The 26250-nt window shown below is 41.6% G+C and overlaps 1 protein-coding gene and 1 long non-coding RNA gene across 3 annotated transcripts in view; one reads left to right on the forward strand and one right to left on the reverse strand.

The window, feature by feature from the left end:
• Positions 1-5012, reverse strand: part of SRFBP1 (serum response factor binding protein 1) — a 62564-nt gene extending 57552 nt beyond the window's left edge. The window contains exon 1 of the mRNA XM_054714967.1: positions 4684-5012. The gene's annotated coding sequence lies outside the window, so the exon portion shown is untranslated. The remainder of the gene's footprint in view (positions 1-4683) is intronic.
• A 39-nt stretch (positions 5013-5051) lies between these two features.
• The window catches only part of LOC129148834 (uncharacterized), a 102885-nt gene continuing 81686 nt past the window's right edge, over positions 5052-26250 (forward strand). For both annotated transcript variants that reach the window (XR_008555805.1, XR_008555806.1), the window contains exons 1-2: positions 5052-5237; positions 6029-6121. This is a non-coding gene — a long non-coding RNA (uncharacterized LOC129148834). The remainder of the gene's footprint in view (positions 5238-6028; positions 6122-26250) is intronic.

Genomic DNA, 26250 nt, shown 5'->3' on the forward strand with positions numbered 1-26250 from the left:
AGTCAGTCCACATAAAGTAGTGGTGAATATAAAGCATGCATTAAATAATCATAAGATGAAATAAAAAGTGATAGTTTATTATTTTAAAAAGGTAAAATTTTACATTACTTCAGAAGAATAAATGTATTTTAAGGACCTAGAGTCAGGAAATATTCTATAAATGTTAGCCTAAACTTATCCTTGGAAATTTTTTAAAAGAATGGGATTATTAAGGGTAGAAGACATTGAAAGTTAGCATAATAGGTGCCTCTGGAGGCAGGCTTTTAAGACACTTTGGGTACTTAAATATACTATAACTTTTTAAAAGAAAAACCACAATACAAAATTACAATACAAGTAATTCAGTCAAATAAATCACAGATATGAGTGCCAACATTCTAAAGATAATACCAGAGCTTTATAGATGAATTAGTGGCCCGGAGCATGAAATTCGTGCAGGGGGGGGGGGGGGGATTCCCTCAGCCCAGCCTGCAACCTCTCCAATTGGGGACCCCTTGGGGGACATCCCTCTTGCAATCTGGGACCGCTGGCTCCTAACCACTCACCTGCCTGCCTGCCTGATCACCCTTAACTGCCTCTACCTGCCTGATCGCCCCTAACTGCCCTCCCCTGCCGGCTTGATCTTGCCTCCAACTGCCCTCCTCTCCCAGCCAATTTGGTTCTGATTGGTCAGTTTCTATGCCAGTCAGCGTCAAAAACTCCGCCTCCTAGGCAGCCATTGGCTCCTCACAGTTGACCCAGATTTGGTTCTGGTCAGTTTCTATGCCAGTCAACGTCAAAAGCTCCGCCTCCTAGGCAGCCATTGGTTCCTCACACTTCACCCAGATTTGGTTCTGATTGGTCAGTTTCTATGCCAGTCAGTGTCTCTGGGTCTATCAATGGGGCCTGATCAGAAAGGTGGGGCTGATCAGCAGCCCTGGTGGAGGCCTGGAGAGAAATGGAGGTGTGGCTGCTGGCCAGACTGGGAGAGAAAGAGAGAGGCAAGTCTTGATCAAAAGCTGCCACAAAGGCAACGGGTCAGTCCCTGCTTCTCTCTTCAGGTCTCTCTCTGGCCCTGATTCGCAGCGCCCTCAGCAGTCAGTTTTGGGGCACCGCGCTTGCACTGGAAGCAGACTGCAGGACTGACTTCTGGTTGGTTGAGCCTCAGTCGTTACCGGACGTTACAACCCAGGGTTTTTATATATTAGGATGCCTAAGGACTCTTTTCCCTTCAGAGACAGGCATACAAATCCCAAATTACACATAATTTCTGGCAATTATAGGATCCCTGAAATACATTCCTGGATCTCAGTTAAGGAGAGCTAATTTAAGTTACTAAGGATCACAAAAATGATGCCTCAAATTCTCATTCAACAGATAGGTACTGAGGATATGATAGTGAATAAAAACTTAGGTGGAGGGAATAGAAATCTCTCTCACATTCACATACACACTAAGCAACTCTTACAAGCTTACCTCTAAAAAGAGGTAAAATGGTTCTCCAAGAGCTTATAAAACTGGTAATGAAGGTCAAGAATGCTTTCCCTGAAAAAGTATGAAATGGACTAATGAGAGAAACAGTTAAAAGCAATAGCATAGGATCTGTAGATGCTGTGCTAAATCAGGAGTGAGGAATGTCTGGCCCAAGAGCCATATAAAGCCAGTGAAATCATTTGATCTGGCCCTGCCAAGGTATTAGGGGGTGAGTTAATTAAATGTTTAACCAAATAGAGCAGGCTAATTTTTAAACTGATAATTTTGGATGGCCCTCAAATGATGTTGTTATAAATATCCAAATGGCCCTTGGCAGAAAAACAGTTCCCCACCCCTGTGATAGATGGTGGAAGACCAGTGTAGTGGAAGTAAGGAGAGAGAAGTAGGGGTTTGGGGGTGGGGAGTGGTATAATAGAAGATGGAGAAATTGGCTTTATTTAGATAGGTCTTGACCAAAAGCAATGGGAAAACCATCAAATAGGTTCTAAGCAAGGGAATCACATGATTAAATTTGTTTTGAAGAGAGCACTTCAGCTGCATTAAAGGGAGTGACAAGATTAATGTTTTGAAGAGAGTACTCCAGCTGCACTATGGAGATGAGATTGGAGGGAAAGAAGAATCACAGGTACGTAGCTAGGAAGCTAGTACAGTAGTGCTGGAGGGAGATATAATGTGGACTAGGATAGGGGTAGTAATGAGAAAGATAACAGTGAATTTGAACTTTTTTTCAGGTACATTTCTTCTTGAAAAGTTAATTCATTTATTTTACCAATTTTCTATGAGATGGTTCCTCTTAATTTCCATGAGGTATTTTACAGTAATGGCATTAGCCATTTATCTGTCATATTTGCCCTAGTTCTTTTCCTAATTGGTTTTGTCTCCCTCCCCTCTTTGGGATGTTTTTCAAATTTTATGCAGACAAATCTATATTTGCTTTTTTCTTTGCAGTTTTCCTCCCATTAATTTAAAATTATACCATCATGTCTACTTTTCCCCACCTTCATATTAGAACATATAAGATTTACTTTAGTGTGAGACATATAAGCTTCCAATTTGATAAGTTCATTTAGTCATCCAACAAACATTTATAGAGCACATATGTTGTAGGTGATAGACATACACACAATAAGAAACAGGTAAACAAGTGTTTTCAGAGTAGAAAGCACTCTAGTTGCACAAAGAATGGATACTTAGCCCAGATTGAGGTGAATTAGTGAAGACTTCCTAAAGATCAAAATTTATTTGGAAGAGGCCTGGAAATTAGCTAAATGGAAAAAGAAAGAGCCTTAAATGAGGAGTGGCATATGTCATTACTACTCTTAGAGTAATTTCAAAATTGAACAGGAACTCACTAGTATTTCCAGTGAACTCCCAAGAACTCCAATTAGATCTTTTATACCCCACTAGAGGCCCGGTGCATGAAATTTGTGCATGGGGGGGGGAGGGGGGAGAGAGTGTCCCTCAGCCCAGCCTGAACCTTCTCCAATATGGGACTCCTCAGGGGATGTCCGACTGCCTGTAGAATCGGAACTATGGGCTCCCAACCGCTCACATGCCTGCCAGCCTGATCACCCCCTAACCACTCCCCTGCCAGCCTGACTGACGCCTAACTGCTCCCCTGCTGGCCTGATTGCCCCCAACTGCCCTCCCCTGCTGGCCCAGTAACCCCCAACTGCCCTCCCCTGCAGGCCTGGTCGCCCCCAACTGCCCTCCCTTGCAGGCCTGATCCCCCCCAACTCCCCTCCCTGCTGGCCTGGTCACCCCTAACTTCCCTCCCTTGCAGGTCTGGTCCCCCTGAACTGCCCTTCCTTGCAGGCCTAGTCCCCCCGAACTGCCCTCCCCTGCCAGCCTGGTTGCCCCTAACTTCCCTCCCCTGACAACCTTGTCGCCCCCAACTGCCCTGCCCTGCCCTGCCAGCCTGGTCACCCCTAACTGCCCTCCCCTGAAGGCTTGGTCCCCCCCAACTGCCTTCCCTCCCCTGTAGGCCCGGTCGTCCCCTAACTGCCCTTCCTGGCTGGCCTGATCGCCCACAACTACCCACCCCTGGGGCCATCTTGTGGTGGCCATCTTTGACCACATGGGGGCGGCCATCTTGTGTGAGGGGGTGAGGTTCAATTTGCATATTACCTCTTTATTATATAGGATAGTTAACCTAATGCAAAAAAAGCCCACTAAATGTTTTCTGGAACTAACACAAGCTTAACATACATTTATAAATATACAATATTTATAATATTTCCCTTTCTAATAAATCCTGTACTCCACTGCCAAGTGAAACCCAGATTTATTGACCTGGCAGTAAGGAAGTAATATATTTCAGTTTCATTTCCTACTTCATCCCACAAGTTCTCATCAATGGAGAGTTTCTATCCCTATATCATCCAAGCAGTTTCCTTCTACCATCCCTTTTCTGCTTATTCTGGTCCATCTGTCTGGAATGCCTTCTTCCCCTTTATTGAATCACTGACCTGAAATTCCTGCATAAGATTCTTAAATCCCAAGAACAAATACTGCACTCACTTCACTTTGCCTTCTTTGGAAACTTTTCTGTACTGTTTTTCTGGGCATTATTCTGAATCATAGGTGAGTTTTCCTACCTGGTATAGGTTGCTTGAAAATAGAAAGTGCCTTACACAACTGTGTAATATAAACAGTGCACAGCTTATAGCAGACACATGTATCCATGGAATAAAGACATTAAAGAACAATCTTTGCTGTAGCTGTGAATCCTAATTTGAACCTTGCTTTTACAGCTTAATTTTAATCTTCTGATGATTATTGACTCCCTTGAATAGAAGCAAAAACTGTAAAGAGAATAGTGGCACAAACGGTAGCCTGGTGACATGAGCACGCTATGGTGGAGGTGATGAAGGCAAATGTTTTGATGAGACTGGAATCAGAACGAGCGAAGAAGAATTGGGGGCCACAAATATAAGCAGCTCTTAAAAGTTTTGCTGTAAATGAAAGCAAAGAAATGGGGCTTTCGCTGAAAGAAGAAATGAGGTACTGAGCATACATCCTCATAAAAGATAGGACCTCATTCAGGGTCAGCAATTTCTTAGGAGACGCTACATGAGGTAGGTAATGTGTACCGGGAGTTTACAGACTGTCAGGCACTGGGCAAACCCTTGACGTATTCCAGTTAATTTAATTCTCACAACCCTGTACTATACTCCGAGTTTAGTTGTACAGAGGACACTGAATACATACATATATAACTCCCCAAAGTTCCACAGACACGAATTCCTGGGTCCAGACGTCAGGGGTACGTCTCTTGCTTCAGTCACCTAGAAACCTGAAGCGGAGTTACCGCGGCATCCTCCCAGGTCCGGACACCAGCCCGGGCCCACCGGCAGGCTCCTCTCCGCACTTCCCATCCTCACCCCGGCCAGACCACGCGTCCTTCAGAGAAACGCACAAGTGCCCTTCAAAGGCCCCCAAGGTCATCCCCACACGCCCCCAGACCTCGGTGCTCACCTCGTTATTGAGGTTCAGGGTCCCGGGCTGGGCCATGGTTGATCTAGGAAGCGGATCCGCAGCGGCACGTGAACTCAGTCCGCCTTTGGCGTCGGCGTCGCCACGCCCCCTCAACGGTGGCCTGTTTGCCCCAAAACTCCGTAGTCGTGTGCGCTAACCAACGTTTGAATAAAAAGGGACACAGACTCTGAGGCAGGACAACTTCCGGAGCAGAGGGCTACGCGCCGGAATTGCGCGTTTCTATGGAAACCAGGCGTGAACGGTGGCCCCTGGGCGCTCTGCGATCTGTTAGTAAAGGAATTTTTCAAGATGCTGGTTTTATTTTATTCACTTGTAGACTGGGCCCGCGTTGTAAGGACCTTAGTTGTTTGTTTTGTTTTTTTTGTCCCAGTGGAGGTGAGAGAGCTTTTTTGAAAGCATCACTTGAATCACCAGGTTTTGCTCTGAATTTTTATTTATCTAGTACATGTGAAGATTCTTGCACGCCTTATTAGATACAACTTTTTGTTTCAGCCTCACATTATAACTTAGGCGTGAAAATGTTTTTCCTGCACACTGTAAGAAAGTTTAATTATTTTTTAAAAATTTTTATTTTATTGTTTAAAGTATTACATATAGTAATACATATATCTCCTTTTTTTCCCCATAGACCTTCTCCCAGCCTCCCCTACCCCCTGTTACATGCCTTCATCCCCCCCCCCCCCCCGGCCCAGTGTCTTGTGTCCATTGGTTGTGCTTATACACATGCATACAAGTCCTTTGGTTGATCTCTTCCCCCGCCCCCCCCCCCCCTCCCCAACATTCCCCAGTCTTCCTGCTGTAAGAAAGTTTAATTAGAGAATGAACTTGTAAAGCAAAACCAGGACACACATTTGCTGCCGCCTGTGGGAATGGATATTTTAAAGTATTAGCCTGCAGGCAGATGAAACATGAGGGAGTGAGTATGAATTAGGTAATATATTGATTAATACTTAACACCTGTAGTACTGAGTGTAACATGAATCAAGTACTGGGACAAATGATCTCCAAGACAGTAGCAAATCCAATTGGATAGGAACAACTATTCTTATCTTTACAGATGTGGAAACTGACTTCCAAGGAGGACTCCAGGGCTGGTTGTAATCTCCGGAGCCCAGTACAAAATGAAAATGCAGAACTCCTCATTCAAAAAGTAGGAAAAAGTTTCTTTCGTGGTTTATTGACCTGTCATGTATTTCTTATTGGTATTTAACCTGTTCCTCCCTCGATCACAGGAATACTGGTGGGACTGGTGCACACCCTCCCAGGTGCCTAGGAGCCCTGCCCCAGCAATCAGGGAGGGGTGCCTGTGCTGGGCATAGACAGGGCTGTGGGCAGCCAAAGAACCCCCATGGGAGGATGTGGACAGCAGGGCCACACATGACCTGAGACTAAGCCCTTGATGTATGTTCCACTGCACTCACAAAACTCAACTTCACAGATAAAAGTATTAGCAATTTCAAGAGTCTGATGAAAGAACATTTAATCCAGGCCTGCTTCTGAACTCTGTCCAAGAGACAGTGCTGTCCGGAGCCCATGCTCTTAACTGCTAATTCTGTACTCAATTTACAGCAACTCAGATTTCTATTTGGATTAGGATTCTTTTAGTTTAATATATGATTTGAGCACAAATGAATTAATGGCTGACTTCCTGTTTGACTAGTGTCACATAAAGGTAGTTTTTTTTTTGCCACGAATAAACCATATACTGACTTATATTGGTCTCCTTATCCATCAGCTTCCCTCATTAAAGATGAGCTCCTGCCCTAGCCAGTTTGGCTCAGTGGATAGAGCACTGGGCTGCAGACTGAAGGGTCTCAGGTTCGATTCCTGTCAAGGGTACACGCCCCAGTTGGGCTCGATCCCCAGTAGGGGAGTGTGCAGGAGGCAGCTGATAAATGATTCTCATCATTGATGTTTCTCTCCCTCTCCCTTCCTCTCTGAAATAAAATAAAATACATATATATTTTTAAAGAGATGAGTTCCTATGTAGGGGCTTTTTCAACTCAGCAGGTAGTAGACACTACATACATAAATACCTAGGGAGAAAAAAAAAGAAAGAAAAAACATAAATACCTAGGAAAGGATGTTTTAAAGCTAAATGTAGGACTTTATGGAAAAGGTGTTTTCTTATTTGGGAGAAAGGTGTTGTTATGATTTCATAATGCTTCAGAAAATGTATTCTTATTATGAAGTTTGTCTGTGGTTCTTAAAGGCTATGGTATTTACTCATGACCACACCTCTTATTTTCTAACACCTCATATTTCTAGCAACTACTGTCTCCTCAGGCTCAGCATTTGTTTTCTATCTTTTCTTAGCCCAAGCTCTCTCCTTTGCCTTTGATACTTCACCAGTACTAATTTACAAGATCAGGTCAAATTCCATCTATCCTTTTTAAAAAATCCTTCCCATAGACCCCCAACAGAAGTTAATTTTTCTCATCAACAGTTTATTCTTATATTATTTACAACTAGAGGCCTGGTGCACAAAATTCATTCACGGGGGGGGGGGGGGGCAGCCCTCAGCCCAGACTGCACCCTCTCCAATCCGGTACTCCTCAGGGGATGTCCGACTGCTGGTTTAGGCCATCAGGTCTAAACCAGCAGTCAGACATCCCTCTCACAATCCTGGACTGCTGGCTCCTAATCGCTCACCTGCCTGCCTGTCTGGTCACCCCTTACTGCCCCCCCTGCCAGCCTGGTCACCCCCAACTGCCCCTCCCCCGCCGGCCTTGTTGCCCCTCATGGCCCCCCTGCCAGCCTGGTCACCCCACGCAGCCTGCTGTTCAGTCATTTGGTCGTCCCTCACTAACCCCCCTACCGGCCTGGTTGCCCCACGCAGCCTGCTTATTCAGTCATTTGGTCGTCCTCCACTAACCCCCGTGCCAGCCTGGTTGTAGGCAGCCATCTTGTGAGGGCATGAGGATCAATTTGCATATTACCTCTTTATTATATAGGATAGTCTAATTTGAAATTTCTTGTGTTCTGTCTACTCCTTTATATAATAAGTTCTCAGAAACCTTAGATGCTCATTTTTAAAGTGACTGGTAGTTTTTCATTTGGCCCTAATGTATCACTTCCAAGTCAATCTCAAAAATTATTTTGATTCTTTACAGAGGTGATTCTAGTAACCTGCTCTCATTAAGCCATTCACATTTCCTCTAGTAATAATAATATATTTATATTAATCAGATTACAAGTTTCTCTAGAAGGCAATGCCATCAAACCACCTCTTCCTTTATTCCTGAAGGACTGACCTGGATCATTTAAATGTTGTCAGATATATGAAACAACAGATTTAGTATCATTAAAGCAACTAGTGTGAGACCATTTTCCTCTTTATTGCAGTATTCCAATCAGTGGAAGTAAAGATCTAAAGAATGTTTAATGGGGACTCAAGTTTCCCAATTTCAAGTTTGTCAAGAATTACTGAACTCCCAACATATCATAACAAAATACCACTACTGGGTATCTTTACAGAAGTTAATTTTCTAACAGTTCTGAAGGCTCAAAGTACAATTTCAAGGTGCCATCAGGGTTGTTTCTGGTGAGAGTTTTCTTGGCTTTCAGAGACAGCCTTCTTGCTATGGCCTCAGGTGGCCTTTCCAATGTGCACCTGGAGAGACACTTCTCGGGTGTCTCTTACTCTTCTTATGAGGATAATAATACTATTGGGTTAGGGCTCCACCCTTGTGATTGCATTTCACCTGTTACCTCCCTGAAGGCTTTGTCTCCAAATACAATCACATTGGGGGTTAAAGCTTCAATATATGCATTTTGGCAAGATGCAATTTGGTTCCTAACACCCACTTTCTTTGAGAAAAGGAAGTTATCTCAAAAGTAATCTTTTCCTTATCTAACATGCCTGATGATTGCCATTTCTATCATTTTGCACTTTCAAAAATTGTAGTCGTACATTTCTAAAATTTTTTAAATTGATTTTTAAAGTGAGTTGAAAGGAGAGGGATAGAGAGATAAAAACATTGATCGGTTGCCTCCTGCATGCTTGGGCATGTGCCCTGACCGGGATCGATCCAGTGACCTCTTGGGTCGATGCTCAACACTGAGCCACATCAGGCCAGGACATTTCTAGATTACAACTAAGCATATGGATATTTAGCAATCAGAATAGAATTGTGACATAGACCTACATATATATGGACAACTGATTTTCAACAATGTTGCAAAGGTAATTCAGTGGGGAATATGTAGTCTTTTCAAAAGTTGGTCTGAAACAATCAGATATCCATATGAGAAAGAGTACTTTGACACATATTGCACACCAAATACAAAAACAACTTAAAATTGGTCATACACCTCAATATAAAACTTAAAACTATAAAACTTATAGAAGAAAACATAGGACAAGAATGTTGTGACCTATGGTTAGGCACAGATTTCTTGGATATCAGAACAAAATCAGAATCTTTATAAAAACACATTGGACTGACTGGAACTCTCAAGTATCATTTTTGGGAATGTAAAATGGCAGAATCACTTTAGAAAAATTTGGTAGTTTCTTAACTTATACATCCATCAGCCAAATGATCTAGACATTCCCCTCTTAGATCAAATAAGAGATGACTACACATATTCACATGAAGACTTGGGCATGAATGTTCAGAGAAGCTTCATTTGTAAGAACTAAAAAATAGAAACAACTCAAATTTCCATTCAGCTGACAAAGGAATAAACTGTGGTATATACACAGATACACACATACACACACCACACACACAATGGGCCACCACTCAGAGTAAAAAAGAATGATATATACTACAATATGGATGAATTTTTCAATAATTATGCTGATAGAATTCAGACCAAAGAACTATATACTGTATTATTCTATTTATGTAAAATTCTAGGAAATGCAAACTAATGCATAGTAACAAAAAATAGGTCAATGGGTTTGCCTAAGGACATGAGGGTATGGGGGAGGATAGAATGAGGGGAGGGACTAATCACAACAAGTCAAGAAGAAACTTCTGGGAGTGATTGATATGTTCATTATCTTGATTTTGGTCATGGTACCACATTGTATGCATATGTCAAAATATGTGCACTTTAATTATGCACAGTTTATTGTGTGTTAATTATACCTTAATAAAGCTGTTAAATAAATACACTTACCATTGAACTAGCAATTCTCCTTCTAAAAAATTCTACAGTTATATTGATACAAATTGATGATGCATATACAAGAATACTTATTACATGAGTGTTTGTAATAACAAAAGTTTGGAGGAAACTTGTCCATCAATACTTAACTGGTTAAATTAATGGATTCATTAAGAAGAATAATCAGCCCTAGTTGGTTTGGCTCAGTAGATAGAGCATTGGCCTGCGGACTGAAGGGTCCCAGGTTCGATTCTAGCCAAGGGCACATGCCCAGGTTTCAGGCTCAATCCCCAGTAGGGGGCATGCAGGAGGCAGCTAATCAATGATTCTCTCTCATCATTGATATTTCTCTCTCTCTCTCCCTCTCCCTTCTTCTCTGAAATCAATAAAATATATATAAAAAAAGAATAATAATCAACTCTTTTATTTACTGGAATGGAAGACTTGTCCTTATATATTCTTTGATGAACAAATCAAGTGACATTATACTATAGTATGCTATCTTTTGTGTGTGTTTACAGGAAGGAGATATATATATTACATTTACTTGATTATATAGCATTTTTGTTCCCTGGAGGGGAAGTCAGTGGCTGAAAAACAAATAAAGTATTTCTTCCTTGTTCCCTTTTGTATCTTTTAAATTTTGTACCATGTGGTAGTATACACTTTTAAAACAAAAATTAAAATATATTCTCATGTTTGTTTGTTTGTTTGTTTGTTACAGTTGTCAACTGCATATGTTTTCTCATTTCTGCCTGTGTTAGCTGATAGTGCCAGTATAGATATAAGCTACATATTTTTATTTTGGATATATTTGTTATGCAATCACTTATCCAAGTGTTTTGTTGTGTGTGTGTTTTTCTGAGGGAGGAGAATTTTCCAAGTATATAACCACATTACCAGAAAGAGAATTACATCTTTTTTTAGTATTTATGCCAATTATTTTATTTTAGTGTATTATTATACTAGAAATTATAAAACAATAAGTAGTAACAGTGATGGTGAATATCCCAGCTTGTTCCTGATTTTAATGGGAATGGCTTTAACATTTCACCATTTGAAATATTTGTTGTTCATTATGGTGAATAGTTTAATAAAATTCAAGTAGTTTTATTTTTCCAGCAGCTTTTTTATGGGTAGAAATGGTTGCTGAATTTTATCATTTGCCTTTTTAATTTCCATTGCTTTGATCATATTGATTTTCCCCTTTAAAGAATTTCCCCCACATATGTTTTAATTTTATTGTAGCTACTAGCGGCCCGGTGCACGAAATTCGTGCACGGAGGGGGGTTGTCCCTCAGCCCAGCCTGTACCCTCTCCAATATGGGACCCCTCGAGGGATGTCCGACTGCCCGTTTAGGCCCGATCCCAGTCAGACATCCCTCTCACAATCCAGGACTGCTGGCTCCCAACTGCTTGCCTGCCTGCCTTCCTGATTGCTCCTAACCACTTCTGCCTGCCAGCCTGATCACCCCCTAACCACTCTGCTGCCAGCGTGTTTGCCCCCAACTTCCCTCCTCTGCCGGCCTGGTTACCCCTAACTTCCATCTCCTGCAGGGTTGATCACCTCCAACTGCCCTCCCTTGCAGGCCTGGTCCTTCTCAACTGCTCTCCCTTGCAGGCCGGGTGCCTCCCAACTGCCCTCTCCTGCTGACCATTTTGTGGTGGCCATCTTGTGTCCACATGGGGGCAGGATCTTTACCACATGGGCGCAGTTATATTGTGTGTTGCAGTGATGATCAATCTGCATATTACTCTTTTATTAGATAGGATAGAGGCCTGGTACAGGGGTGGGGGCCAGCTGCTTTGCCCTGAAGGGTGTCCCGGATCAGGTGGGGCAGCCTAAGCGAGGGGCCTGTGGTGGTTTGCAGGCCGGCCACGACCCCTGGCAACCCAAGCAGAGGCCCTGGTATCTGGAATTTAGTTTCCTTCTACAATTGAAACTTTGTAGCCTGGAGCAGAGCCAAGCCTGGGGCTCCCTCCGAGGCTGGCAGCCATTTCTGTTGGGGTTATAATTGAAACTTTGTTGCCTTAAGCGGGTGGGCCCGGCCAGGTTGTGCGGAAAGCTTTGCTTCCCCTGTTGCCGGTGGCAACCCTGGCCTGCTCTCTCAAGCTCCATTCTGCTGCCATTTGTTTGAATTTGTTTACCTTCTATAATTGAAACTTTGTAGCTTGAGTGGAGGCTAAGGCCTGGCAAGGGCAAGTGGAAAGCTTGACTTCCTCTTTTACCTAGGAAACCTTGCTCTCTGTGGCTGTAGCCATCTTGGTTTGGGTTAATTTGCATACTTGCTCTGATTGGATGGTGGGCGTGGCTTGTGGGTGTGTTGGAGGTATGGTCAATTTGCATATTTGTCTATTATTAGGTAGGATTAGAAAGGTATGGTTGTAGATGTTAGCATCAAGCATGCCTATCTGCAGATTCCAGCAATGAACCCGCTCATCTGTGGACCGTGCCAGCTGACCTGTTCCTGCCCACAAATCCCACTAGCTATCCTGCCTGTGGACCCTGCCAAATGGCCTATGCAGAATCTCTGGCCGAGGTGAGTGGGGAGTGACTCTCCATGATGACTCCAGTCTGTAAGGTCTACTAGAGACGAGTGCCTCTTCAGATGTGCAGCCAACAATCGAAGGTTACTAGGATAATGATAAGTCATGATGGAAACACGAGACCATCAAAGTAACAAAATGAAGCTCCAATAACCCGTCAGAAGAAATGGAGAACTATGAACTGCCTAATAAAGATTTCAAAATAATCATCCTAAAGAATTTCAAAAAAGAACAGATATAAAATCAAATGGAATCAGGAAAACAATAAATTAACAAAATGAGAACTTCAACATCCTTTTATGATAAAATCTCTAAACAAATTTGGTATAGAAGGAATGTACCTCAACATAATAAAGGCCGTATATGACGATCCCACAGCTAACATCATACTCAGTGGTGGAAGGTTCAAAGCTTTTTTTCTAATTTTAGGAATAAGACAAGGATGCCCACTGTCACTGCACTTATTGAACATGGTACTGGAAGTCTTAGCCATAGAAATTTGGCAAGAAAGGGAAATAAAGGCATTCAAATTGGAAAAAAAAAGTTAAATTATCTCTGTTTGCAGATGACATGATCTCATATGTAAAAAAACTCTAAAGATATAACAAAGAAACCCCACTTATTTGAACTAATACACACATTCAGTAAGTTGCAGGATTAAAAAAAAATCAACAAACAAAATCAGTTGCGTTTCTACACAATTACAAACTACCCAAAAGGAAATTAAGATAACAATCCTACTTATAATAATATCAGAGAGAATAAAATACTAAAAAATAAATGTAATAGAAAAAATATTTTTGGGTGGGGATTAACAAAAATAAATAAATAAATGAATAAATCAACATAGCCTCTGGTGAGGACTAAAAAATAATAGAGAGAAATTTATGAGCTGGTACTAACAAGGTGATTGTAATGTTACACCTTTCTCTTACTTGGATGAGTCAGTAAAAGTTATTTGGAATTCTGTCTTTTGTTAAGCATATTTTCAATCTTTAGTACTCAAACTATCATTAGTAATTTATCTCACAACAGATTGTAACACAACTGAGTGTTTCAATCCCTCCTGAGGACCTCTGCATTAAGTTTTTCAGTTATTCTGGCTCTGCCTTTTCAATCCTTTATCCCCTGGATGGCAGTGTTGTTCTCCAAATTTCACAGTACAGTGGAAACTTGGAATGTGAGAGAAAATCTCAATGGATGGATATGATTGCGTTTTCTGAATTCGAAAGACAATAGATCCCAGGTTTTATATTTCTTTAATGTCTAAGATTAACCCTTCAGGTTTCAGTTTTTTATTTAAATTAAATTACTAAATAATAATAAACCCAGTAATTGAACTACTAATGGATTTATTTAAGATTCAATGTTTTATGTGTATATAAATAAAACATACTGAAGGTTATAACTAGTCACTGTATAAGAGACAGAAAATTTGCAAGTCACTCGGCTAACATGTTTGCTAAATCAATTCTCCAACATATTTTTGTCTAAGTTTCATTTGAATTTTTATGGAGTGTTTTGATTAGATTTGTCACTTTATATGTCTAGGAAATCTAAAGAAAAGTTTCTATTCTTGGAATTTTAGATCTTAAAATTTTGAAATAACTTGTTAATATTACATAACCAAGTTTTACAGAATCTGAAGGGATGCAGCTGATACTTAGCAATTTAGCATTTTGACTAAGAACTTTGTTCTGAAATCAGACTAGCTGATATCAAATTCTAATTCTATCTTTTAATATCTATGTGCCCTTGGGCAAAATACATAAGCTCTATGTAACAAGATTATTTATGAAAATGGGTATGATAATCAACCTCATAAGATTATGTTGGTGATTAAATGGAAACACAATGTAGAGAGTTCTTGATAAATATTTACCTCAATAATTCAAACTGTTATGATTTTCCATGATCTCATTTTATCTTGATTGTGAATTTGTGAGATAGGCATGATACATATGAAGTATTCATTTTTTAAGAATAACAAATATGCTTGAGATCATAGAGGTATAGTGGGCAATCCAAGTCTCTTGACACAAAATCACTGGTGGCAGATTTATAACACTATGACAAGAATGTATAAATTATACTAATAATTTATGATAACCATGTTATTCTTTCTCATTAATCTAATTATTTATTGAATGTTCAGTAATTAATGAGCTAATGTATTTTTATGACCTATAAATCCCTTCATATATAATTTATTTCTTTTGTTTGCCAATTAACCCAAGATAGGCTACAGATTATGCAACAAAGTCTATAATAATTTAAAGATAAATTCAGAAAACATTATTAAAGCCCAGTTCAGATTAATTTTCAATATAGTGATTGGCTTTGATTCATTTTGATCAACATTTAAAGGCAACTCTCTCTCTCTGGTGGCTGAGGACAATTGTAAGGCTCTACAAATAGAAAGTAAGGGGTTTGAACAGAGATTTGATTTTTAATGTGAAAGGAAACCTTGCATCTATTCAAGGTAAGGCCCATGAAAATGGTTTGATACTATACATAGAGCAGAACTGTTTTGAACTTTGCAAACATAGAAAACAATGTGTTATAGGTTAAAATGAAAAAAATGAGGCAAAGGGAAATAAAGGCAGGAAAATAAGATATAACCAAAAGAAGGGTAATATATAAAAGGAAGTCACAATGTCCTATACCTTATTTTAGGGATGAACAATAGATTAAACTCTAAGATTATAGTGCTAATTCTATATAATAAAACCCTACTATGCAAATTGACCAAATGGTGGAATGACTGGCAGAACGACCAGTCCCTGTGATACGCACTGACCACCAGTGGGCAGATGCTCAACGCAGGAGCAGCTTCTGTGTTGAATGTCTGTCCCCCCACCCTCCCCACTGCAGAGGGAGGCGACCAGCAGTGGTGATTGGGGGGTGGGGCCGGCCAGCAGGTGGCACCAGGCCACTAGCCAAGGCGGGTGCCAGCGGGGTCCCCCCCAATTGCCCCGCCTGCCGGTCATCCCACAGATGGCCCTGACCACCAGCCAGGCCTAGGAACCCTACCCTATATATTGGGAATAGTCTCTTGGATTTAAAAATTAAAACCTGGCAAGGCTACTCTAACACTGAAAAAATAGGATGATGCAGCGATGGACTCTGGCTTGTACATTTTGTGGTTAGCCCTGATTCTGACACTTATAACTGTGTGACAAAGCCAATTACTTAACTTCTCTCTGCTTCAGTTTTTTCACCCATAAGATGGGGGAAATGGTACTACTGCCTCAGAAGGATCATGTTATGTACTACTTTTTATAATCAGGGCAAAAAAACTGTAGCTGACCATAAAAACAGCAAGATGCCTTTCACCTGTATGAAAAGTATGGTCACTGGTGCATGCAGCATCCCAGATTGCGAGAGGGATGTCCAACTGCAGGTTTAGGCCTGAGGGGTCCCAGATTGTGAGAGGATGCAGGCCAGGCTGAGGGCCCTCCCCCCTTGTGCATGAATTTCATGCACCGGGCCTCTAATAAATGCAGTAATTTTGTTGCACTGATTGTCTATAGTGTAAATTATGCCTTGTTTTTAGAAAGGCAATGTGATATTAAGATCAGAGAAGTACATCAACTAGGTCTTCCTCTCTGAAACCATCATGTCATAGATGACATTCTCAACATCTTTACAATAAACAGTGATTTTTTTTTTGTTTACTATGTATCTGTCATTAAAAGATACTTATATTTTTATTTTCTACTAGGGGCCCAGTGCACAAATTCGTGCACCTGGAAAGGAACTGTGGGCCGCAACGCTGTGGTGGGCACAGGGGCAGATCTTGGCCCATCCTCCGCACCCCCGCCTGGCCCCTCCTGCCATGGCCCCAGTCCCCTGTCTGCTGGCAGCCCCGCTCCCACCTCCGCCGCTCCCATGCACTGACGGTACCAGCCCCACTCGCACCTGCTGAGGGTGTGGAGTAATTGGGGCCAACACTGTCAGTAGGAGTGAGTAGGGCTGGTTCCAGCAGCGGGTGTGAGCGGTGGCTGCTGCCCTGATCACCCTTCAGGAACAGGGGGAGATGGAGAAGCCCTCAGGGGTGATAGAGGCCAGCAGCTGCCGCAAACACCTGCTGATGGTGCTGAGCGATCGGGACCGGCGCCAGGCACCAGCAGCAGGTGCGAGTGGGGCTGGTGCCGGCAGTGGGTACAAGCAGTGGCTCCGGTGCTGGCAGTGGGTGTGAGCGGCAGCTGCCGGCCTCAATCACCCCTCAGGAGCAGGGGGAGGTGGAGAAGCCCTGAGGAGCAATCAGGGCCGGCAGCCGCCATTTGCACCCTCTGACGGCGCTGAGCAATTGGGGGTGGTGCCAGGCACCGACAGCAGGTGTGGGCGCCGGGCAAGACTGCAGTGCACAGGAGCAAAGAATTTTCAGTAACCACCAGAGGCTCGCCCCAATAACAGCAACTGGCACCCTGCCTTTGTCTAGTGCCCTCACTCACCTGCTCCATCATCCCACCGTGGCTGATGCCCGCCATGTTCTGCGCTCTGTTGCCTGCTGCTGATGCCCACTATGTTCTGTGCGCACCCCCTGGTGGTCAGTGCATGTCATAGCGACCAGTGTTTGGTTGTTTGTTGTGGAGAGTGGCTACAGTGTTTGGACAGGATCAAGCCTCAGGCTGACAAGAGGGCACATTCCTCTTGTGGCAAAGCCACATACAAGTCCCAGCTAGGAGGCCAAAGCCCTCCCAGCACAATTATAGCCAAAGGCTATGTTTGTATGCAAGCTTGACCTTATAGTCTGACCTTGTAGTCCTAGGTAGCTGAGGGATGTGGGCTGCAGGAGGTATCAAACAAAGCTTGATAGAGTTCAGAGAATGGCAATAACAGGAAAAAAGCAGATTGGAAACTCACAAGAACATTGTAAATATCTTGACCACTCCCTTGTTTTGCTTTGTGTGATCTGACTATGGAATAAAGATTAGGCTTACAGGCAGGGGTCCCTGTGTCCTCATCCAGGCCCAGTGATCCACCTGCCCCCAACTATATTCTCTTGTCTCTTTTCTTTAATCCTTCACCACCCCTCCTCAGATTCACCACTGGCCGTGCTGGACGCGGTTCAGTTCGGTTGTTCCACCATTCGGTCTATTTGCATATTAGGCTTTTATTATATAGGACTAGAGGCCCGGTGCATGAAATTCGTGCATGGAGGGGGTGTGTCCCTCAGCCCAGCCTGTACCCTCTTCAATCTGGGACCCCTCGAGGGATGTCCGACTGCTCGTTTAGGCCCGATCCTACCGGGATCGCCCCCAACTGCTCACCTGCCTGCCTTCCTGATTGCCCCTAACCGCTTCTGCCTGCCAGTCTGATTACCCTCTAACCACTCCCCTGATTGATGCCTAACTGCTCCCCTGCCATCCTTTTTGCCCCTAACTGCCCTCCCCTCCAGGCTTGGTCACCCCTAACTGCCTTCCCCTGCAGGCTTGGGTCCCCCCCAACTGCCCTTTCCTGTAGGCTTGATCGCCCCCAACTGCCCTCCCTTGCAGGCCTGGTCCTCCCAACTGCCCCCCCCCCCTTGCTGGCCATCTTGTGGTGGCCATCTTGTGTCCACATGGGGGCAGCCATCTTGTGTGTTGGAGTGATGGTCAATTTGCATATTACTCTTTTATTATATAGGATAGAGGCCTGGTGCACAGGTTGGGGCCAGCTGGTTTGCCCTGAAAGGTGGCCCAGATCAGGGTGGGGGTTCCCTTGGGGCATGGGGTGGCCTGGGTGAGGGGCCTGTGGTGGTTTGCAGGCTGGCCACGCCCCCCAGCGACCCAAGTGGAGGCCCTGGTATCTGGGATTTATTTAACTTCTATAATTGAAACTTTGTAGCCTTGAGCAGAGCCAAGCCTCCTGCTCGCTCCATGGCCGTAGCCATTTTTGTTGGGATTTATGTATCTTCTATAATTGAAACTTTGTAGCCTTGAGCAGAGGCCAAGGCAGGCCAGGGCTGCGGAAACTTGGCTTCCTCCATCGCCAGGGGCAACTCAAGCCTCCTGCTCTCTCCAGCTCTGTGGTTGCCGCCATTTTTGTTGGGATTTATTTATCTTCTATAATTGAAAGTTTGTAGCCTTGAGTGGAGTCCCCCATGGGCAGGGTGTGCGGAAAGCTTGGCTGACTCCATTGCCAGGGAAACCCAAGCCTCCTGCTCGCTCCATGTCAGCAGCCATCTTGGTTGGGTTAATTTGCATACTCCTGATTGGCTGGTGGGCGTGGCTTTTGGGTGTAGTATAGGCAAAGTCAATTTGCATATTACTCTTTTATTATATAAGATAGCTGGAGGGCATCCTAGGTTTTGATTCACCAAAGTTTTGTTTCAAAATATTAAAGATCATGTTTTAATAAAGAGGAAAATATTAAAGATCATGTTTTAATAAAGGTTCATCTCTCAGTCCTGAGAGACTAACAGTCTCTGGGATTACTTTTTGCTGTAAACAACTAGAAAATGGGATTAAATGTATGGAATTTCACATATAATTCATAAATAATTTTTGTACATTGAACAACAGGCAGCAGAGGGCTGAAAGAAAACAAACAAATGAATATAAATTTGTTTGAACCCTGAAAGAAAACAAACAAATGAATATAAATCTATTTAAGGTGTTATTCTATGCTCTCAGTGTCACTATTAATTATACTTGTTCTAAAAAAGATATATTTTGTTATGAAGTTTTGAGTTTTAAAATTATTCTATTACTAGAGGCCTGGTGCATGAAATGCTTCCACAGGTAAGGTCCCTAGGCCTGGCCTGCGATCAGGGCTGATTGGGGCCTTTTGGCTGCCGGCCGGAAGCTTCCTTCCCCAGCTGCTGGCTGCCGGCTACCAGCCGGGGCCTTCCTTTGTTCTGTGTCATCCCCTGGTGGTCAGCGCACATCATAGTGAGCAATCAAAGTCCCAGTCCTCTGATCAAACTCCTGAGGGGACACTTTGCATATTAGCCATATATATATAGTATTATTTTAAGCACTAAAATCACCCCTAAATACCATGGTGCCATTTATTTTGTTCCCTAACACCTATATTTCCTGTGATTTGGTACTTATAAAACATTTCATTGATAATATTGTGTACTTCCATGAGAAGGCATGAATATGTGACTCCTTCTGGAACATCAGTACCTATTCTGATCATTGTCTAGCTCCATTAATTTCTTAATGGTTCAAAAATGGTGATATTTTAATTCTGTCATTTCTTTTTCATTTAGGAGTTGTTCTGAAGAATAACTTTTTAATTACTTGGTTATTAGGGTTCAGTTGTATAGGAGAGGTGGATTAAATACTTGATAGCCTTCATTGGTTTTAAAAACGAATTGGTTTCCTAGCATGCTTAAAAAATGGACTAAGAAGTTTTCTGGGGTTTTAAGAAATGCTTGTCTTAGAAAATAAGTACCAGTTTTGGGGAAATATAATCTACATCATTGAGGTTTTAATCCCACTCAGTTGCTCAGTTGGTCAGGGAATAAGTAAAAGTAGATAATATATACTATCCTGTAGCTATCAGAAGTTACATATAGGCTACTCAACTACTTCCTCTCTTTTCCTAGATTCATTTCAGACAAATCAAAATGTTCCTGCTCCTTAATTTTTTTTCTTTTTCCCTAGGAAAAAAGGCCAAGAGCAAGAATCCTAAGGGGGAAAATGGGATAGGCAGAGGGTTATATATTATTTTAAGGTGAAATTCACAAACCCATTAGGTTGTTTGGGGAGGCTGTAGATAGGCTGCTGTTTGATCAAGCATATTGATTTTCCAGAATGAACTAGAGTAGGAAGACCCAGAGACACATCAAAGTTAAAAAAAGGAAAAGCCCTAGGTGGTTTGGCTCAGTGGATAGAGTGTCAGCCTGTAGACTGAAGGGTTCTGGGTTCAATTCCAGTCAAGGGAACATGCCTGGTTTGATTCCAGTAGGGGGCATGCAGGAGGCAGCCCATCAATGATTCTCATCATTTATGTTTCTATCTCTCCCTTCCTCTCTGAAATAAATAAAAACATATATTTAAAAAAAAGTTTTTAAACAAGAAGGAAAGTTCTATTACTAAGTTTAGGAAGTGATTTTTGATCTGGAAACTAGACATAAAGGAAAGAATGTTAGAGGATGCATAAGTTCTAGGATGAAGAGAAGACAAGACCAATGATAAAATCAAAGGTTCCAACATAATTGTTTTTAAAAAATTGGAGTCCAATGGGTCATTTTCATTGAGCCATTTATGCAAGACTTGAGCAAAAAGAGAGGAAGAAAGATACTGGTAAAATACTAAGTGCTCAGTTCTTAATTTATTCTTGGGTGACCTAATTTGTTTTAGATTTGAGGGAGGTGGTTATTATGTTTGATTATATGCTGATTTAAGTGCTGTGTATATCTTTATCAGAATAGAACTTAGTTTTAAATGGAGTTACTCTCATTCTTTTCTATTTGGATGATAAAAGCACTGTTAATTCTAACAGTTCTTAAATTAAGCAACCACTAATTATAACTTCTTCTCAGAAATCCTGGGTAGAAGGGTAACAATTACTTGACAACCTCATCAGCCTGCCATTTACAAATTACCTACGTTATCTTCAGCATTGAGATTCAGCAGCACTATTGCAGGGCTACAGCCAGACTATAAATTAAAGAAGCTGCTAGAATTCTTACAGTTGCCTCAGTTTTGATACATATCTTGTAGCTGAAAAAGGATTATATCTTACTTAGAATATGACCTGTTATTAATATAAGAAACTCTAATAACTAAATAAATTAAAAAACCCGAAACTGCAAATTCAGTAGAACCCAAGGAACAATCCTATATAATAAAAGGCTAATATGCAAATTGACCAAGCAGCAGAACCACCAGTCGCTATGATGCGCATTGACCACAAGGGGGCAGACACTCAATGCAGGAGCTAACCCTTAGTGGTCAGTTGCACTCCCACAGAGGGAGCACAGCTCAGCCACAAGTCGGGCTCAAGGCTGGTGAGCGCAGCGGCAGTGGCAGGAGCCTCTCCCACCTCTGCGGCAACGCTAAGGACCCCACAGGGAGTGGGCCTAAGCCAGCAGGCAGACATCCCCTGAGGGTTCCCGGACTGCAAGAGGGTGCAGGCGGGCTGAGGGACTCCCCACCTCCCACCAGTGTACGAATGTCGTGCACCAGGCCTCTAGTAGTGTAAATAATCTATCAGTGGGGTTTAAGTTCATTCTTCATTGGCTTTGTATTGCAAGACTGAACAGTTAGAACAAAAATAGATAGACATTTTAAAACAGTTTTTAAAGAAATTGTATTTCGTGTAAGAATACTAAATGTGTCTTTACTAACTCTGATAGTGTGTCAAGTTCAAGTACTGACAGATGTGGTTTAACAAATGTCAACTCTGATTAGAATTTTGACAGTGTTCTAGCCTTTAATGATTTTATGTCCATGTAGTCTAGAATACTGTATCTAAGTAGGACTGGGAAAACAGGCACATGAAATTGACAGAATGGTGAATAACCCATATATAACCATTTTTTTGTCAAAAAAAGAAGCCCAAAGCTATAGTTTTAGGTTTCTATTTTGCTTTATAATTAAGACTTTTGCAAGATAGTTTCCATATGAAGTAAAGAAATGGTCTTTCCCCTTGGAATAAATGAATTTCTTTTCAGTTTTCAGAAAGTGAACTTTTCATTTTCATAATATTATATATAACACTAGAGGCCCGATGCATGAAATTCATGCAAGAGTAGGCTTTTCTTCCCCTGGCTGCCGGCACCAGCTTCCTTCTGGCACCCGGGACCCAGGCTTCCCTTGCAGAGGGAGGCCCCACCCACCCACTGCAGCCCACCCACTGCAGCCCGCCCGGTGGCCTGGGCCTCCCTCTGCAGGGCGATCATGGGGCGATGTCCAGGCCCCTGACCAATCGCATTGCACCTGCCTTGGCTGGCCTGGTGCCATGGGTGTCATACTGTGGTCCTGGATGGTCCTCTAGATGGTCGTCCAGAAGGTCATCGGACAGTAATTCCGCCGTTCAGCCATCCAGTCTAATTAGCATATTGCCCTTTTATTATTATAGATAAGAACTCATAACATTAATAATTTTAAATGTAGAAATGGATTGCAATGTATGTTTGTATATTCTTAATGAAACTGATCTCTTCATGGATCCACTGATTGGAGAAATTGTATGCCCTAAGTGTTTTGGGACATAATACCAAAAATAAAAATGTATTTATGAATTATTCTTAATTTTTTTAAGAAGGAGTCTTTTATGGTCATGAATATTTAATATATTCATTAGGGTTTAAATTCATTCTTCATTAGCTTTGTATTGTGATTTTCAGAATAGTACCACTGTGGGGCCATCGCCAAAAAAATAGGTCATCATGGCTTGTGGAATAATGAAGCCATATGAGTTCCTAGGTTAATGCCAGCAAATTATTTGGAACACATTAAGTTTTGTTTAATCCAACTCAGTAACTGATCTAAGACTATGTTTCCAATTTTGTTGACTCCATATTGCATCGGGTATATAATAGTGATAGGCTCTTAATTACAAAGTTATAACTCTTGAAAGTATTACTAAATAAAAAATAGATACTATATCAAACTACTCTTTTCTTGCTATTGGCATATATTAACTTATTATTTAACACACTTTTTTTCAAGTCAGAATGTCTTATAATGTGTTAATCTTATAAATCTCTCTTGATTTCCCTGCTTCTGTCCTGCTAATTTGCATTCTTTTATTATAATGTTTGTGCTAGCAGTAATAGTGAAGCATTTTAGTTCAGTATTTAAAACTGCTAACAGCTGTTTAGCAATCCACACTCATTCCCTGCTTCTATAACCCAAATTCTTATCATACATTTGCATTCAACCTCATGGTACAAGAGCAATTCATTATATTTCCCCTGATCCAAGTATTCTCAACTTTCAAATGCTCTCAGCTCTTATTACTTCCTGTATAGTAACTGGCTCCATAATCATCTCAGAAACCCAAGATGGTTGTGAATTTTCCCCTTTATCTTCAATGGTTCCTCATTGCTTATAGGGTTGTTTAAAACTCTTTCCACTTGGCATATAAGACCTGAAGCTTCAAATATTAGAACTCCCATCCTTGCACTTATGTACCACAAATACTCAATGAACTATACTTGTAATCCCTGGAACATTCTATTGTCACAGCCTCTAAGCCTTTCCCCAGGCTGTTTCCCCTGCTTGGAAATCCATTCCCCAGCTGTCTGCCTGCTTTTCAAAGGATACCCACATCTCCTTTTCCCCTTCCATCATTCAGAACTTCATCACCTTGTTGGTCTCTGAGACTACAAAGAATATACGCATCACACCTTTGGTTTCTGTGTATTTTATTCCCCACCAGAAGCCCCAGACCCTCATCCTTAGATGGCTTGTGTTTAACCTTGTTTGTCTCCATTTCCTTCCTACCCCAAGTCCTAATTTATTCCCTAAACTCTGCTGGTGCACTCTCTGTAACTTGTAATTTGTCCTTATCAAAACCTCCTGTATCTTTCATCTCTACATTAAACATTTCCTTTATCTTCATGCTCTAACCAAGACTTGATTGTACATACTAACCACTCTATATTTTATGTAGCTTTCTCAGGTAGTGGCTAATTTTCCTCCTATGGCCTTTGTGTCTCTGAGTCTGAAACTGGAATAGATGCCCTTTTTGTTTCTATCTGCTGTATTCAGAACATTGTTCATCCCTCCTTCTAAAAAAGCCTCCATCATTGAAGCTTCTGCCATCAAATTATGTTACTGGTTATTTTTGTTTCTGTTAGCTACACACAGGCCAGTCTCTCTTATTCCTCAAATATTTGAGTACTGGTTGTCTAGTACAAACAGATATAGAATTGTGATGATTTTAATATCCATATAGATTCAAATAGACAAACCTTCAAGTTCCCTGCCCTGGTTTCTCAATTCCTTGATTTTCCTTTATTTATCCCATTTTTCACCCTAAAACAGCCAACCATTCTCATGTTACTCTAAATTAGCCATAACCAACAATTACCCTTCTTTCTCCATAATTTCAATTGTAAACATCCAGCTTTATTTTCCTTATTGGCATTTTATTATAAAAAGTTTTCAAGCATGAAATATTTTAAAGAATTTTACAGAGCCCTAATCGGTTTGGCTCAGTGGATAGAGCATCGGCCTGTGGACTCAAGGGTCCCAAGTTCGATTCCCAGTCAAGGGCATGTACCTTGGTTGCGGGCACATCCCCAGTAGGGGGTGTGCAGGAGGCAGCTGATTGAAGTTTCTCTCTCATCTATGTTTCTAGCTCTCTCTCCTTCTCCTTTCCTCTCTGTAAAAATCAATAAAATATATTTAAAAAAAAGAATTTTACAGAAAAAAATTCTGTATACACAGCACCTAGATTATACCATTAATATTTTACTGTATTTGCTTTTCTATCTATGTATCTATGTATCTATCTATGTATCTATCTATGTATCTATATATCTATGTATCTATCTATCATCTATCTACCTTCCATCCATCCATCATTAATCCATTTTTTTCTAGGTGCATGTCAAAGTAAATTATAGATATCAGTAAACTTCTTCTTTAATACTTTAAAATTAATATAATTAATTACAGCTTAAATATTTGTTTGCAATGGTAGTAATTCTCTCTCTCTCTCTCTCTCTCTCTCTCTCTCTCTCTCTCTCTCTCTTTCTCTGTCATTTATTTGCATTCTGCTTTACCACTGGACTGTGATCTTTTTTTAAAAAAAAATTTTCTTTATTGATTAAGGTATCACATATGGGTCCTTATCTCCCCATTGCCCTCCCCCGCCACTCATGCCCTCACCCCCCTGGTGTTTGTGTCCATTGGTTAGGCTTATATGCATCCATACAAGTCTTTTGGTTGTTCTCTCCTCCTTACCCCCACCCTCCCCTACCTTCCCTCTGAGGTTTGATGCTTCTCTGTCTCTGGATCTGTTTTTGTTCATCAGTTTATGTTGTTCATTATATTCCACAAATGAGTGAGATCATGTGATATTTATCTTTCTCTGACTGACTTATTTTGCTTAGCATAATGCTCTCCAGTTCCATCCATTCTGCTGCAAATGGTAAGAATTTCTTCTTCTTCTTTTTTTTTTTTACCGCAGTGTAGTATTCCATTGTGTAGATGTACCACAGTTTTTTAGTCCACTCATCTGCTGATGGGCACTTAGGCTGTTTCCAAATCTTAGCTATTGTAAATTGTGCTGCTATGAACATGGGGGTGCATATATCTTTTCTGATTGGTGTTTCTAGTTTCTTGGGATATATTCCTAGATGTGGGATCACTGGGTCAAATGGGAGTTCCATTTTGAGTTTTTTGAGGAAACTCCATACTGTTCTCCACAGTGGCTGCACCAGTCTGCATTCCCACCAGCAGTGCAAGAGGGTTCCTTTTTCTCCCCATCCTCGCCAGCACTTGTCTGTGATCTTCTTGAGGGCATGCACAATGATACACTTATATTTGTATCCCCAGTGGCTAGCACAAGAGCATTTAGTAATTGGTAAAAAATGCTAGTTGAATGGATGAAGATCTCTCCTTACAGTAGTATTAATTTAGTCAATTAAGATCACAAAATAAATCCCAACTGGATTACTCATATTCAGACTTAGGTTACCTTGACAAATCAGGCAGG

This window comes from Eptesicus fuscus, chromosome 4 (genome assembly GCF_027574615.1).
Source record: "Eptesicus fuscus isolate TK198812 chromosome 4, DD_ASM_mEF_20220401, whole genome shotgun sequence".
NCBI classification, from domain to species: domain Eukaryota; kingdom Metazoa; phylum Chordata; class Mammalia; order Chiroptera; family Vespertilionidae; genus Eptesicus; species Eptesicus fuscus.